This window comes from Fukomys damarensis, unplaced genomic scaffold (genome assembly GCF_012274545.1).
Source record: "Fukomys damarensis isolate Sample0158 unplaced genomic scaffold, DMR_v1.0_HiC HiC_scaffold_14, whole genome shotgun sequence".
NCBI classification, from domain to species: domain Eukaryota; kingdom Metazoa; phylum Chordata; class Mammalia; order Rodentia; family Bathyergidae; genus Fukomys; species Fukomys damarensis.
The window spans coordinates 68,819,693-68,834,075 of NW_022900926.1; the positions used below are offsets into that span (position 1 = coordinate 68,819,693).

General features: G+C 39.6%; 1 long non-coding RNA gene across 1 annotated transcript; it reads right to left on the reverse strand.

Moving 5' to 3' along the window:
* Nucleotides 1–14,251, reverse strand: LOC109118262. Its single transcript, XR_002025560.2, has 3 exons — nt 13,936–14,251; nt 10,207–10,374; nt 1–24 (listed from the first exon to the last, which is right to left on the reverse strand). It is a non-coding gene; the product is annotated as an uncharacterized LOC109118262 (long non-coding RNA).
* Between the last annotated feature and the right edge of the window lie 132 nt (nt 14,252–14,383).

The window sequence follows — 14,383 nt, forward strand, 5'->3', positions numbered from 1 at the left end:
GCAGACAGGCAGGCAGGCAGGCAGCTGAAAAAAACCCCCTACATTTTAATATCTTCAGTAGAGTTTTAAAAGTTTTTTTTATATAGGGAAGATGTATTTCTTATTAACAGTAGTTCTGTGGTTTAAGAGATTATTCCTTCCATTATGCTCTCTTTATATTTGTTATACTAAATTTGAAAATAGCTACCATTCTGATTACTCCTTTTACTTCTAGTCACTATAGTGAATTCTCTTGAAATAAAGCTGTTTCCTGCAAATAATAATAATTTTGTCTCCTCTGCTTTAAATTCTATAGCTCTTAGTTGTCCAACATTAATTAATTCAGCTATCTCAAAATAAAAATCAAAAGGTCTGGAGATGTAGCTCAGTGCTCCCTGGTTTCAATTCCCAATACTATTATTTAAAAACAAACAAATAAATAAATAGGATATGGAATTTTTTCAAATGCATTTTTCATTATTACATTGATCATAAGTTTTTAAATCTATTTAGGGTTGGTTATATATTTTGAATCGCATTTTAAAACCATTTCTGCAAAGAACTTTGCTCTACTGAAATCAGCTTACGGATTCTATTCAGTAATATTTCAAATTCTACTGAAATTTAAATTTAGTCCTTTATTCTTTCTTTTTTTGTATATGTTTATCTTTGGTTTGGGTTTTTTTTTTTTTTTTTTTTGGTGGTGCTGGGGGTTTGTTTGTTTTTGTTTTTTTTGAGATAGGTTCTCAATATGTAATTCAGGCTGGTCTTGAATTGGCAGCAATCCTCCTGCCTCAGCCTCCCAACTGCTGTGATTACAGGCATGTACCACTATGCCCAGCTTAGTCCTTTATTCTATTTGCTAATATTTTATTTAAAATTTGAGCATAAGTGAGATTTGTCTGTAGAGTTTTTAAATTATTTAAATGGTCAGAAGAAACCTGAACTTCTTGCAATTAAAGACACATCAATTTAATATATTTAGGCCTACCCAACCCTAAATTGAGAAGGAAACAGGAGTAAGGAAGAAAAAGTTCATACCCTCTACCTGAACTCATGGATTAATATTGGTTTATGAAAATGTCAGTGAACTAGAGCAAGTAAAATAGCCTCATCTTTGATTTGCCAACAGATTAAAGGATAATCACCATGAAATAATGCACAATCTTAAAGCTTGAGCCCACATGTTGTTTGCGATAAGGTAAACCTGTGAGGTGGCTCTGCCATTCCTGGGTCCATAACCTTGGAAAAGCCATTAGCCTCTCTGCGTCTACAAGATGGAAATTATCACTTAACTACCTCTGAGGGTGGGAGAAAGATGGACTAAGAGAAAACATTAAAGCAGTTAACTCAGTACTTGGTGTCTTAGATATGTATAATCAATTTGACAATTATTACAGATGAGTAGTTAGTAGTTTGTCATCGCTACCTTTCTAATGTTAAGGTCAAGGGCTCTGAAGTCCATTTTAGTCCATTGTAGGAATAGGTGCTTCTAAGATGAACAGCTTATGCCCTTATCCTCTGATCAAGTAGTAAGTCAGCCTTCACTAAGAGGTTCTGACTTAGAAAGCTCACAAATTAAAGCTAGGTAGGAGGATCTCAGGTTCAAGTTCAGCCTGGCAATTTAGCGAGACCCTGTCTCAAAAAACAAAGAAAGCGTAAGGATGTAGCTCAGTGCAAAGTACCACAAAAACGTGCACATATGTGTGCACGTGCACACCCACACACACATTTCAAAAATAATAATCTGTACTTTGCTCTATTATAACATTTTCTTCTGTCAGAAGCTGAAACACTTTTGAGCCAAGGCAACAGAGCCAACCAAAAATGATAAAAACAAGAAAAAATTTTTGAACAAAAATTTTCTGCCTAAATTGAACTCTTTAAGCACATAATGCCTACAACTGGCAATTGAACTGACATGAAGTATGGATTTGGCAGTGATGGCTACTGATGTGTTTTCTACCAGCCAGGCTTTTCTTTAAGGGACTGAGATAAAAGTGGAATCTTTTCTGAATCTTCAGATAGCTGTCTGTCTGTCTGTCTATATTGAGACAGGGTCTCACTATGTGATTCAGGCTGGCCTTGAACTCACTAGGGAGCCCAGGCTGGCCTCAAACTTGTGGTAATCCTCCTGCCTCAGCCTTCTGAGTACTGGGATTACAGGCATGGGCCACCACATCCATTTTCAGATAGTTGTCTTTAATTATTGTCCCACATTGCTTAGTGAATTTTATGGGCATCAACCATCTGGGAAACCTATTTCTTCCCAACTGACCCTGATAAGCATCCATCCCAGTGCCCACTAACCTACGGTTTCTAAAAACAAAATCACACAAATGATGTTCCAGGTCTAGAGCACTAAAGTGATCATGACTGATGGCAGGGGAGGGGGGCTGATTCCATCTCCTCAGTGACAGTTCCCTAAATGTATTCAACTTACAACCACAGCCAATCAAGAACCCTAGAGACCATCATCAGGTCACCATTTATATAAACACGGCTGTGACAACTGGCAGTTCTGAGTACTGGACCAAATGACAATGGATTCTCTGAAAATCATTTTAAAGGATTGCATAACATGGCATGAGTATGTTTAATGGAACAGTCCAAGGGCAAGTCCAAGTCCTTATGAAAGTTACTGAAACAAACTAGAATCGCTACTCTGTCCTGTCTTGCATAGGCATAATCAGGTTATACATTAGACTAAAATGAAAAAACATGCACTAAGATACTTTGATAAGAATCGGAAAAGTGCTATAATGTTCCCATCTGCCCATTTGCCGTATAAATGAAATGTGGCCAAAGGTCCCATGCTGACCAGAAACAAAGATCCTCTACCAAGTAAATGTATAACAGAGAGACAAACACAACCAAAGTGCAAAAGACTCGTTCAAGCATAAAAAACACAAAATTTGCTAAGCAAAACTAGCACAGAAAATGGAACATATACTCTCATACATGCATAACTAAAATATAACATGTAAACTGTAGTTTCTAGAGAAAGACTAAGACAGGAAGGCGATAAAATGAAATGTTAATGGTGAGTTGTTATCTCATGAGTAGTTTGGGTTATTTTCTTCAAACTTTAGTATTTTCAAATTTTCTACAGTGAATGTGGTTTCCTTTTCTTTTTCTATTTTGTTTGTTGTTTATTTTGAGACTTGGCCTCACTGTGTTGCTAAGGCTAGCCTTGAACTCAGGATCCTCCAGCCTCAGCTTTCTGAGCTGGCTAAGTCTAATTTAGCTGATGGTTTCAAAAGCACTCCTAGTTCTGAGACAAAAAGCAAGAGGCAGCAATTTAGCAAGATCCCTCTGCTTCCCAAAAGAGGCAGGAGGACTGGGAATTTAGCTCAGTTGCACTGTGCCTGCCTTGCAGCACAAGTTTCTGAGTTCAGTCCCTGGTACAGCAAAATGACATTAATACCAGTGAGGCAGGAGAGCTTAAGGTGCTTCCTTTTGGTGGTCAGATACACTCACACTGAAAATGATGACATAGCTGAGTGTGGTGGTAACAGCTACTCAGGAGGCTGAGGCAGGAGGATGGCATGAGTCCAAGAGTTTAAGCCTACCCTGGGCAACATAGCAAGACCCTGACTCAAAATGGAAAAAAAGAAAAAGAAAATGTCAGCTGTATTAAGAAGACACAAGGCCATACCTTCTGATCTGTCTCACTGTAGTTTTTTGTGTGTATTTTGTTTTGTTTTGTTTTGCCTTTTGATATGGGGTCTCACTAAGCAGTTCATTCTGGCCTTGAACTACTATGTAGCCCAGGCTTGCACAGAACTTGCATTGATCTTCCTGCCTTGGCCTCATCAATCTGCAATGAGTACATATGGCATTGCTAACCAGGCTCATGATTATTATATAAAGTTTCACAATCGTAATAATAAAACAAAATGTATTATCTAACATGAAGAAAAGCCAACAGAAGCATAACGATATTTTTAACTTCTGATTCTAGAGATGTGAATAAAGGATGACCCCACTGCAAGAAGAAAACAACCTGGTATTACTCCAAAGAGAAAGGAAAACTCCAAAAGAAAGAAAAAGTGGGGGGTAGCAGAGGAAGAAAAAGAAAGGCAAAAAGAGAGAAGAAGCAAAGGAGGAGGCTGATGACGAGGACAAGAACAGGAAGAGAAGGCACAAGGACAGAAGCTTCTTTTCCTAGGAGAAAGCATAGGGGTTGACATGAGACCTGATTCTCAGGCTAAAGTGTCTGCCATCTTTGAGGCAATGGTCAAAATGTTTAAGAAAAAAATTTTAAATATGCTGTGAGACTCAACCATATGAGTCATGAGCTGCCTGAGACACTTGAGGTATGAGCTGGCTATCTCTTCTCACTTACTGGAAGAATCCTCTAACTATGGTGGAAGAAAACACTAATTTGTTTTTACCAAACTCAGAGTAGTAGTACTGAAAGGCTCTATAAGTTTCAAAGAAGTTTGTCCAAGTGCTTACAAGGTCCACCAACAATGTTTTAAAGGAGTCTCGCCTTCGTTAGCCACATGGCCTGCAAGCGGATCAGTCTCCTGAAAGCCAAGGCTCTGGTATTTCTAGCAAAGCATTCAAGAGAAGAGGCAAGAAATTGCCAGAAACAGGGTGAGGTGATGGATGCCTGTACTCCCAGCACTGGGAGGCTGAAGTTGGAGGGCTGTAAGTTTGAACTCAGCCTGGGAAATTGAGCAGTTTAGTGGGGTCCTGTCCAAAGGGGTGGGGGGAGAAAAAGGCCAAAAGTGTGCACAGCTCATCTGTAACTGGTCTACACAAAGTTTAAATATACCCACCTTTTTGCCCATTTCTCTTTCTTAGCTGTTTCTATGCACGAAGTGTAACTTACACATGTTGTGCTATCCCTTTGGAAGGACTTTAATGAGATTTTCATACTAAATCCACTCAGTCAATTTTTATTAGATATTTCTGAATATGACTATTTCAGTAGATCTTTAAGAAAAAAGTATTGTAAAAAACTTGGTTTCTTATGGGATCCCATTCTAACCAGTACAGCTCACTCCCTCTGGACTGATATTTCCCTTACTCAGGTCTTGATGGCGCCCATATCCCACTTATGAAATACCACAGCTAACTTCTTATTATGATTTGGTCTGTGTTTACTTCTGTCCACCATGCTGTAAGCCACTAAAGGAAAGATTTGTTTACCAATCTTTGTATAATCTTAGAAAAGTGAAAGGAACACTGAAAATATGTTGAGCTGAACTTAATATAATTATTGATAAAAATGACATGAATTATGCTGCCTTAAAATAACTGGTACAAAATGTCCCAAATGTATTCACTGTATACTCACATACATCAATTAAAAGTATCTTCACTGTATTGCACTTTAATGATAAATGTCACCAACAACCTCTATCACCTTTAAGAATTCTCTCCTTCACTCCACCGACCACCAGGTTCTGTTGTGTTTGTATCTGGAATATCTTTTTCCTCCTGTCGTTCTACTGCCTTGCTATCTAGGTCTGTTATTTCATCATAGACCCTCCTAATTTATCTTGACCCATCTTATAACTGCCATCTTAACCTTCCTAAACACAATTTGTTTGTTTTCTTCCCCCAAAACCCAAAGCTACAAGGCCCTCTGTGTGATCTCAAGTCAACTCTCTGACCTTATTTCCAGTGAATATTTCCACAAGGTCCATACCCTGGCCATGGTCATTCACCAGCTCCCCAGCATTTTATACAATTTCAACATTGTGTCTTTGCTTCATTCCCTATAATTCCAAGAACTCAATGTGAAGTCCATGTTGATATTGTTTATATAGTTATATAGGGGCAGAAGGGACATAGCTTTTCAGCTATTAGAAATCACGTACCTATTTAGCAGTAAAACTACAGAAGAACTCAATGAGAAGCTGGGACATGTTCAATATTACTCCTGACAAATAGATCAGGTAGAGACCCAGCTCCTGGAAAACAAATGAATCACTATACATTTTGACTCTGGGAGAAGTACGAGTTTTGTCTGCTTTGTTCCCTGATCCCTAGAACAGTGTCTGCCACACAGTAGAAACTGTGGAAGAATGAGGTCAAGATGCACCTCCTGTGTGCTCAGGCAGTCCCTGGCCGGGCATAAGGAAGCCACTTCCTGCCCTGGAGGAGCCTGCAGCACAGCAGGGGACCAGCATGGAAATAGGTACAATAGTTCAAGTGAGGAATTTTCAACGTCAGGGTTTAGTTTCTTCAACTGTAAAGGAAGAAGTTTCAAAATCCTCTTCTGTTTCAGAGTATGTAGGCTTAAACACAGGGTTTACATTTCCCAGAAGCGAATTCCTGGAGGCCCTGGTAATATGCTCTCTTTGTGTAAATAACTGTTGCTTATTACCTGGTTTTTGAGTTGAACTGATGGGACTGAAATGGCCTAATTTTCCAACAGAAATAAATGAGAACTAATAAAAAATGATTCTTAGAGATTTTAAAAAATGGTATACCCAGTAAATAAGAATGGTATGAGGCACAGAGTCCTCTACATTCTGGTAACTACTAGCTCAGCAAGCTTGGGCTCTGGCTTCCTCATAAATGAACACAAGGGGAACAGCCTCCTCGAAGAATGAAGAGAACCCCATTAGATAACGGGCATGAAGTAGCTAAGTAGAAAGAACATTCACAACATCAGTTAATGCCATTTCTACTCCTCAGCTCTGCATGGGTGGCTGCAGACCAGTCAACCCTCTCTACTTTCTTCCCCAACAGGGTAAGCCAACCATTAGAGTGGATAAAAACTTGATCTTTTTGGTTAACTTACCTAAACTGACACTGTTGGCAGTCTCATATCTACAACTTAAAATGTAGCTAATATCAGGTTATTGAAAATATTTGTTGATTAATCAGAGAAAAGAATAAAGAAAAGTATATAGAAATTGTGGTTCTTCTTATGCAGAAAGAAATACAATCTAGCAAAAAATAGGGAAAGAATCCCCAAAAAAGATAAAATATAAATGTGTTGCATTGTTATTTACAACAGCAGGAAGTGCCAACCTGTGTTTTCGGCAGTAGGGCTCTCTGGGATGGCCTACAGCCCTCAAACCTCAGGCTTTATCCTGGTAAAGCAGAAGAACTTAGTTCTTGGTTGGTTTGGGAGTTTACTCAGTAGGTTTGGTGGAAGACCTAAATTTTTTCAGAGCACAAATGGAATAAGCAATGGATATGGGACAACATGGAAATATAGTATAGTGACTATTAAGTTAAAAAGCATAAAATAAATTTGCACAGCTATATATAAGATCTATTTGCAAGCAGACAAGAAAGCTGAAAGACAGAATTTTCAAGTTTGATTTTTCAAAAGTTAATCTAAAACATTTAAAGTAAATTATTGCCTTCCTTTTATTTTGAGGACCAGGAGTTACGGTGCTATATTGTTGTGTAGAAAATTTAAAATTTTGAATTCTTCACACCAAGCAACATGTAGACTTCAGATTTTCTGCACACTTTAGAAGAAAAGAGCTAATCGTATTTTCTGACCTTTTAATTAATGTTAGAGAATATGCTTAGTCTTAGGAAAATAGCTTAGATTTGTCAATAGGCAAGGGGGTAAAACATACAGAGTCACAATTAACCACTCTCATAAAAAAATAAAGCAACTGCTATAGCAAATTTAGAACCCAGAGATCTCATTGCAATAAAAAGTTTTTGCAGTGCAAGACAAATCACCAATAGAGCTAAGAGAAAACTCACAATGTGGAAAAAAATATTTACTAGCTACTCCTTAGAAAAAGGACTACTATCTAGAATATATAAATAACTCAAAAAAATCAGAGCCCCCAATATAAAGACCCAATTCAAAAATGGGCATCTGAAATTAACAAGACATTTCTCAAACAAGTAAAAGCAGCAAATACACATATTAATAAATGATCAACATCACTGATCACTTGAGAGATACAGATGAAAACAACACTGACATTCTACCTCACCCCAGAAAGAATGGCTGCTATCAAGAAATCAACCAATAACAAATGCTGGTGGGGTTGTGGGGAGAAAGGAACCCTTCTCCATTGTTGGTGGGAGTGCAGACTGGTGCAACCACTGTGGAAACCAATATGGAGATACCTCAAAGAACCAGGATTACAGGTTCCATTTGACCCAGCTATTCCTCTGCTGGGTATCTTTCCAAAAAAATTAAAAGAATCATACCACCATGATATATGTGCACCCATGTTTATAGTGGCATAGTTTGTAATGGCTAAAGCTTAGAAACAACCCAAATGCCCATCATGAGAGACTGGATAAAGAAGATGTGGTTTTTCTATAAAATGGAGTACTACTCAGCCACAAAGAATGAGAAACTAGAGTTATTTATAGCTAAATGGATGCACATTGAAGCCATCCTCTTATGTGAAATAAATAGGACACACTTGAGTAAATACCGAATAGTTTCTCTGGTGTGAAAAACTAAAAGTGTAAATAAGGTTTAAATGGTATAATTGGGAATGTGAAATAGGAAGAAAATAGCCAAAGGGAAAGTGCAAAGGGAGGGGAAAGGAAATAAGGGAAAAGAAAAATGTGAAAAAAATGAAAAAATAAAAATAAAGTCTTTGTAAATAGGGGAGAGTGGAGGGGGTAAAGGGAGGGCAGGGGTATGGGGAAAAAACAAGAACCAAGATATATCATGTAAAGAAAAAGGTACAAGATTCCAATAATAAATGTAACTGTATTATTTGCTTTAAATGTAACAATAAACTTAACGGGAAAAAATTTAGAACCCAGAAATGTTCATGTCATGACAGTTTATAATTTCATATAGAATACAATTGTAGTTCTCCCAAAACCAATCTAAAAATTAAAGAACTCTAATATTTATCTAAATATTCTTAGATTAAAAGTTTTGGTCTTTCTTTCTTTCTTTCTTTGGTTCTGGGGATCGAACTGAGGACCTTGCACTTGTGAGGCACACGTCGTGCCACTGAGCTAAATCCCCGGCCCATTTTGGTGTATTTTAATTCCCTAACATCATTAGCTGAAGTGTCTTCTTTGACATTATAGATAAGAAGGAATAAAACAAAAAGCTTCCTAATATATAAAATAGTTATTCATAATAGTCTCATACTTGCAGCCAAGTATTAGTGGTTAATCTTGGGCAATTAAAGCATCGAACAGGTGAGCTCTTCTTCCCTGTGCTTCATTTATTTACCTGGAAAACGTAATGCTCACATTTCCCATTAAAACGGGCCCTGCAGGTGCAAGAATCTTATCAGGGTAAGTCAAACCAATTGAGAAGGCTCTCTTATTATTTTCAGATAACTAAGCCTAATTTCTTACTTTGCCAATAATAAATAGGCATGCAATGCTTTAGATATAGCAGAGTACAGAAATAACTTTCTTCTCAGAACTGACACAATGGAAAATTTTACTCTAGCAGCTCAATTACTTGCAATATCTGGAAACACAATGCAAAGTCCTGGCCATGACAGGCTACTACAGGAGGAGCCACAGGTAAATACTATTCGACCAGCCAGAGGTAGGATAAAGGAATTCAGACAGAACTAAATATATACTTCTGTCATCACAGACCAGCGACAATACCGTAGCTGGGTTGTCACAGGACTGGGTTTTGCTGACTGTTACACTGGTCAGACTGAGAGAGAGGGATATGTAAAAGGACGTAAGGTATACAGAACTAATCTAAAACCAGGGACAAAGATGGCAGATACATAGAAATAAAAGCTTACTTGATTCAAGCTTTTCAACAGTTCTACTATGCTTCTAATTTCATTTAGACAGAGAAGACCCCACCACTGCTTCATTGCATAGTAAACTCATTCTGGACACAACAATTTTTGTCCAGTCAACTTTTGTGATTTCTTCTTGCAGTCCAAGGGTCACAGCAAGTTTCAGCCAACTCAAGTGTACTTTTAATTCCAGAAAAGCCTAAGTTGCTCCAAACAGGTTGGAACAGGGCTGACAGCCTCAGGAATGGCCACTTTTTACTCTGAGACAGATGCCAACACCTGTAAAAGTGGCTAAACTGTGAACTGGGTAAATGGCTGTGAGGATGTATGAGAACTAGGTCTAGTGTCCGGCCGACTCAAACTCCAGAGAACCCACAAGATGAGCCCTGTAACCTTTCTGTGTCACGTACCTCACAAAATGGCTTCCTTCAGAATCAGGCAAGTTGGACAATTGAATTTGCCTTGCATCACTTGTCTAGTGGCCTTTTCATACGCCTCCTGTCCCTAATCCCCCTGCCAATACCTGAATTTGAGGCAGTACCTGCCTAGCTTCTGGGTGGATAAATACTTCACAGGCACACAACGCTGAACACTTGAGGACATTCTCCAAGAGCAATGTTCTTGAAGCAGATGATGGTGTCATTTTGGAGGAGTGAGATTTTGTAGTTGAAATATCAGGCAGTTGTCATGGACAATCCTTCAAAGAGTTCTACATAAAAGATAAAATACATGTCACTGGGAGAAAAAGACCCAAAGCCACAGTTTCTCTAAGGAAGAGAAAGTGTGCAGGAGGAAGTCTCAACTTGAACACACTGAGCCAATCTCATGCTAGTGCCTCACCTTCCCTGACATATGCTCCACACCTCTCAGCTCAGTCAGATTAGGGACCTTTCACACACATTAGCTCATCTGATCCCACAACAAATGAGACTACCACTCTGGGCTTATGGCCAAGTGGTTGCGTTACCCAGAGGAGACAGTATCTCTAGCAGGTTGCCATTTAAACCTCCAGGAAGGCCCTTTTCATATTCTATCTTACAGGGCTTCCCCTCTCACCAGGCTTCCACTGTGCCCCAAAATCCTAAACTCACCAGTTCATCATTAGCAGCTGCTCTTATGACCTCACCTCAAGCAGCTTTCTTGATGTCACAACAGTCCTGAGTGAAAACCTTCATCACAAAAATATACTCATCTTCTCAAACAGTTTCTAATTCTACTTGGTACTGTCTAGCAGATATGTATTGAGAAAGTCATACTTTTAATTTCCTTACTGATTCTTTGTGGATTTGTAACTTTATTTGACGATCGACAGTACTCACCCAACTGTCAATTTTTAAATGTGATAATAAATACATAGGTAACTAAAATATAGTTTGATGGGCAAATCTTCAGCCTCAGTACTTTTTTATTTTTAAGTAACTTCATGTGGACATGGTGTGGGATATTCCTTATTCCTCTGGCCTGGACAGCTTTATGAAGCCTGGTATTAATGCACATTTCTATAGACCCCATTACCTACAGGGCAAATTTCCAAGTCTCTGTGTGGTAGACAGCATGTTTACTGAGCACACACCACTCATGTGCTTGTGAAATTTTGGCTGGGGGAGTGCTGGGGATAAAACTTAGGACTTTGTGGCTGCAAGGCAGGCACTGTACCACTGCCTTACATCCCCAGCCCATTTTTTAAACGTGTGTGTGTGTGTGTGTGTGTGTGTGTGTGTGTGAAATTAAGTTAAATTTTTACTGCAGTAAATATGCACAACAAATTTGCCATTTTAAGTGTAAAATTCACTTCATTAAGTACATGCACAACAGTATGCACCACTAGAATATCCATTTCCAGAAACCAAATGGAGGGGCCAGGGATTTAGCTCAGTGGTTCCACCGCCTGCCTCGCAAGTACAAGGACCCGAGTTCGATCCTGGTACCAAAACAATAAAAGAACACAAAAATCAAATGGAAATGTTGTACTCATTACACAATAACTTCTGTCCTGTACCACTATTCTTTCATTTCCTAAGCAGTTGGCTATTCTAGGTACCTCACTTAAGTGGAATCATAAAATACATGTCCTGCAGCATCTGGCTTATTTTTCTCACAATGCTTTTAGTTTGTCCACCTTATGGCCTATGCAGGATGAGTATCTCTTTATCTGAAAATCTGAAATCAGAAATGCTCCTAGGTCAAAAAATATTTGAACAATAACACAATACCATGAATGGAAAATTCCATACCATTAACCTTTGTTTCTTGCACAAAATTATTTAAAATTTTGCACAGTTACCTTTAGGTGACGTGGATAAGGTGTGAATAAGGCTCTTATGAATAATACTGCCATAAACACTGGTGTAAAAGTATCTTTCTGTCTTTGTTTTTAATTTTTGCAATCTATACCTGGAATAAATAAAATTAATTCTAACAATGTATTTTATTTTCTCAATATGTACAAAATATTACCATTTCGACATGCACTCAACAGAAAAACTGAAATGTCAAACTTGTTTTTTGTGTAGGTTCTCAAAATCTAGTGCATTTACAGTACAATTTGGATGTGAAATTTTTACCAGAAATACTTAATCCATATTTAGATCACATAAAACCTATAGCTGAAAACAGATTCATATATTCAACTTGTTCCAAACACTCTTTACAACAAGTAATTAAAATTAAATGAAATTAGGTCAGGCATGGTGGCATATGCCTATAATCCAAACATTCAGGAGGCTGAGGCAGGGAGATTTAGAGTTCGAGGCCAACCTGAGCTACATAGCAAGATTCTGTCTCAAAAAAACAAAATAAATAAGTAAACAGATTTAAAACTTGGTTATGTAATCAACATAGCCACATGTCACGTGCTCGGTAGCCACATGTGGCTAATGGCTTCTGTCTGGACAATTGGGAAGAAATGCCACGGCCTGATCTCTCACAATTCCACTCCATCCCACTTGCACCCCACAACTCCCAGCATGGACCCTAGCCCAAGTGACCATGACAATTACTGAGTCCATGTCAGGAAATACACTAAACACTGGGTACGTGGGACACACTGTTCTCCAGGGCACAAACACAGGTGGGGCCAGCAGATGTAAACATTGACAACAGGCAGATAAATATAATACATAGATATAAATCATTACAAGTCTTTAGGGGAAAAGGATGTGACAATAGGACAGGCAGATTAAAAAAATAACACAAATAACAGCATCTTACACACTTTGGTAAGTACTCTGTAAAAAGGATCTGATGAAAGTTATAAGTGCACCCGAACTCGAAGAAAATCTCAGAGCAAACAATTTGAAGCTAAAAGGACAGGTGAGATGGTGTAAGGGGTAGAGTGGGGTCAGGCTGTGAAGTGACCAAGCAGTAGACAGGACAGGTAACAGGCCTGGGCTTCAGAAACAGAGGCTGCAGGGTGCTGTGACAGGGCCCGGTGAGCAGGTAGGCAGGGCCCAGCCATGCAGGCCTTGGTGCCAGGGTAAGCATGTGAAATTTGTGTACCAAGTGCAACAGGAAACCTTTCACAGGATGTTGAGCTGGCACTTGTTTTTTAAAGACCAGTTGCTTTGCTTGATGAGGAAAAATCCCAACTCAGCTTAGATTCTTAAGGGGCCTCCTCTCTTCTCCCCTGAAGTTTGGCCTCCACTGCTCCATTAACTCATCATCTGCATCAAAGTTCTTGCTTTGTAACTACCTACTTATTCAGGGCGCTGCCTTCCTTATGCTTGATTCATCGACCCGCCTCACCCCAGTTGCAGTCTTGTCTGGTGGATGGCAGGAAAGCGTTCTCAGCTCTGTGCCCACAGCACGGAGCACAGAGAGCCCAGCAGACTCAGCCCATCTGGTAAACCAGACAAAGCCAAGTCTGATCACAAGTTGCTCCTTTTCCCGCAACAGCATTCTTGGGCCTGCTCACTCGGTCTGTAACTGCCGCGCACACGATGTCCTGGCAGCCCTTCAGCAGCCTGGCTGGCGATACTCAACAACCCAGGGGTTTTACTGTAGGCTAGGCTAGGGTTACAAAAAGCATCAGCCCATATGCGACCCGGTATTTAAAAGCTTCCAGGAATTCTCCCTTCTACCCTTCCACGTTCTGGCAGGAATATGTGCGTGAAACCCAGCACCAAGAAGCGCGTGCCTTGGCCAGATGCACAGGCCTCACCTAAGGAGGCCATGAACACTGCATTTCCCTCCCCTTGCACTGACCCTGGCTGGGAACGCCTGCCCGCAAGACCCACGAGGCCTCACTTCCAGACTTTGGTCTAACACCTACTTCTGAGGACAGGCCAGGGCGTCACTGGGAAGCGAAAATACTGAGCAGCAGGGGACGATCTAACAAGAAAAAGTCCACTTAGCGCAGCAAGAGCAACGTTTGCATCGGGCGGTTTAAGAGTCTACGAGAAGGAACTGGGAAGGTAGAGCACAGGTTTCAAGCACGCTCGCAGGATAGAGACTGCTGCACCGGGACCAACGGACCGAGACAGGGGACAGAAGCTCAACCTCACGCGGACCGATGTTTCCATATTCTTACTGCAAAGCTCTAGCCTCAAGGAAAAATTCTTAAACATGGAAGACAGACTAAATCTTTAAGAGTCCAATGTATTACTAAGTTTGCTGCAAGATGCAATTTATGGTGTTCTGCCTACCAGGAAGAGAAGAGAAGGAAATATCCTTTGTATACGCAGTGGATAGTTGGTGGTTTTCTGCGTCAGTGAATAGGT